Raw genomic sequence first — 3,460 nt, forward strand, 5'->3', positions numbered from 1 at the left:
GAGGCAGGTTCCTGTAAAGGGCTGGGGTGGCAAGCGCTGGCAAAGATGCCACTACCGTTTGCCCAAGGGGGTACTTGGGTAGTCCTGTGGTGGCAGCCACACTGAAGAATTGGAGGCAATTTGACAGCATTTTAAGTTGAGGGCAGGCTCGAGGGTGATAAGAGGGAACCATGGCTTTGAGCCAGGGAGGATGGATGCAAGGTTCCGGGGATGGAGGAGAGAGGGATGAAAGAGATGAAGGATCTGTTTTTGGAGGGGTGGTTCACAAGCTTGGAGGAGTTGGGGGTGAAGTTTGGGCTCCAACGTAGGGTTTCAGGTATATGCAGGTGTGGAACTTCGCAAAAAAAAAGATCTTCCCGAATTTTCAAGCCACTATAGCCTTCTAATGTACAACAAGGGCAATATCATACCATATTAAATTCCAATATTATTATAGCTGTTGAAATGGCACGCACAATATCAATTCTGTTTATTTCATTATTTGACTGCACTGTTGCTCAACATTCATGCCAGCCAAACAATGGAACGCTAAATAATAAATATAATCAACGGTTAGTAATGCTATTCCGCTGTATACCACGTTATAAAGAACAAATGCATACCGGTGTGTATTCCAAGGTGATAGCAGAACACAGCTCAGAGATTATGGTGCAATTGAGTGTCAGTATGGCTTTGGTGGCACTCTTGCCTCTGACTCAGAAGTTGGCGCATGGCTTCAATCCAGGCTGGCATTCTCATTTAGTGCCTTGTGGATGCAGGTCTGTTAGATAAGGCAATTAACTAAGGCTGCACTGGCTGGCTCGGTTGATTCAGATAGACATTAAAGACCCTGGCCGGGATTCTCCAAGCTTCCGCGTCGAAATCGCACTCAGCGTGGGGGCGGAGAATGGGGCGCTGGACCCGCGATCGGGTCCGATGCCGGGACGCGAACCTCCGGCGACCGAAGAATCGGCACCAGTCGGGGGCCGTTGAAAGAGGCCCTCACGACAATTCTCCGCAGTCGACTGGCTGAGTTCCCGCCGGTGTGGTTCGTGTATGGTTCCACCCGGCGGGAGCTCAGCGTCACGGCTGTGGTGGCCGTCCTGGTGGGGGGAATCAGTCTGGGGGGGGGGGGGGGTCCTCTACGATGGGCAGGCCCACGATCGGGGGCCACCTTCTGTGCCAGCCAACTGTGTGGGTCCGCCATGCCGCACAGCACCGGCGTGGAAGCGGCAGTGCAGGGCCGCGTATCGGCGGCTGGAGCAGCGCGGAGTATTGTGGCGCCGTGCTGGCCCCCTGTGGGCCACGGAATCGCTGGGCCAAGAGGCCCATTGACGCCGGCGTGAAACACTCCGGTGTTTACGCCGGCGTCAACACTTAGCCGTGTTTTTGGAGAATCCCAGCCCCTGTCGCACAGTGTTCCCCTGTGCGTGACCAATAATCCTCCCCAATCATGACCAACAGATTAACTGGCCATTTCTTGCATTGTTTTCATGGGATCTTCTTGTGTGTAAAATGGCAATCTAATTTGCTAATGCAATAGTTATTACATTTCAAAAATAATTTGATGCATCCATATTGTTGAGCGACAAACTAAGGCCATGAAATGAAATGAATGAAAATGAGAATCGCTTATTGTCACGAGTAGGCTTCAGTGAAGTTACTGTGAAAAGCCCCTAGTCGCCACATTCCGGCGCTTGTCCGGGGAGGCTGGTACGGGAAACGAACCGTGCTGCTGGCCTGCTTTAAAAGCCAGCGATTTAGCCCAGTGAGCTAAACCAGCCCCTATATAGGAATTTACATTTTTCCATTACAAATTCACATGCCCAACTTTATAATGGAAGTTGTCTTTAAATATGACATGTTGGAATTACACTGTCCAATGACAGGGTAGGCAGCAGAGAGAAATTGCAGATTGACTAGCTCACACAGGCAGCTTCCACTATAAATGTGGACACAGGGATTTACAATGGGACTATAAAAATAAAAACAGAATGTTCAATTTTAAAATTGGGGGCTGAAGGACATTTGTGCAGCCTGGTCCAGTTATCCCCTCCCTCTACTATTCTGCACTTCACCTGAAGATTGCCTTGGGTCTCGACAGTCCTTCTGCAATGCAAGAGCACATGAACCACTGGCACTAAAACATACAAAGTATGTTACTTCCTTTTATCTTTTATCTGGGCTGTAAACTGAGCCACACTGCAGTAGAATATTGAACCCTGCATGCTGCACTCAATCTGTCTTGCTATTATCCATGAATGCCAGCATCATGTAAGCATTTTTAGTTTCCTGATATAACAGTAAATGTTGAATCGCTGCTTGGCAAGTAAGTTGAGATCACAATCTAGCATTCTCTGCCATCACCTGCACTCTTTCCTGGTTGGTGCCTTGAACCACTCCACAAGCAACATCACCCTAGTTTATTCATAATCTCATCCAGTCATGCACTGACCACATGTGGAGAAGGTCCACAGTAAAAAAAATGATAGTTTAGAAATCCGTGTCGCTGCATAAGCCGGAGTCATTGGGTTGTTACAGCAGAGCTTGAAGGTTTTCACTGATCTATATTAGGGGCTGTTTAGCACAGGGCTAAATCGCTGGCTTTGAAAGCAGACCAAGCAGGCCAGCAGCACGGTTCGATTCCCGTAACAGCCTCCCCGAACAGGCGCCGGAATGTGGCGACTAGGGGCTTTTCACAGTAACTTCATTTGAAGCCTACTCGTGACAATAAGCGATTTTCATTTCATTAAGGCTGAGCTGTATGTAGAATTTGCAGTGCACTGAGCTGCACTCATTCAGAATTTACAGTTCAGAAGGAGGCCATTCGGCCCATTGAGTCTTCACCGGCCCTTGAAAAGAGCACCCTACCTAAGCCCAGACCTCAACCCTATTCCCTGCACCTCCATCCGTAACCCCACCTAACCTTTCTTGGACACTAGGGCCAATTTAGCAAGGCCAATCCGCCTAACCTGCACATCTTTGGACTGTGGGAGGAAACCGGAGCACCCGGAGGAAACCCACGCGCACACGGGGAGAACGTGCAAACTCCGCACAGACAGTGACCCGAGCTGGGAATCGAAGCTGGGACCCTGGAGCCGTGAAGCAACAGTGCTAACCACTGTGCTGCCGTGCTACCCAGGGTGTGGAGGCACTGCTGAGGTGAGTGTTTATATGAGTGAGGCAGTTTGCCACAGTCTCAGTAACAATTACTAATCAAAACACTGAAATACCAAATGGCGCCAAAGCACAAATACAGTTACGTTGAATCAGTAAATGTTTAGTAACTCTCTTTACCCAGGCACACCCCCAGATAACTAGCACAAACTTAAAGCTGGCACGATGAATAAAGCAGGTCTTGATAACCAAAAAAAAAAGTTGGCACAGAAATTCAAACAGATAAGGGAAACTGATTTACTGAAGGATTTTGATACAGACATACCTTCCAGTTTGAAAGAAAGGACAAAGTCTCTTAGTAAAA

This window comes from Scyliorhinus canicula, chromosome 3, assembly GCF_902713615.1.
Source record: "Scyliorhinus canicula chromosome 3, sScyCan1.1, whole genome shotgun sequence".
Taxonomy (NCBI): domain Eukaryota; kingdom Metazoa; phylum Chordata; class Chondrichthyes; order Carcharhiniformes; family Scyliorhinidae; genus Scyliorhinus; species Scyliorhinus canicula.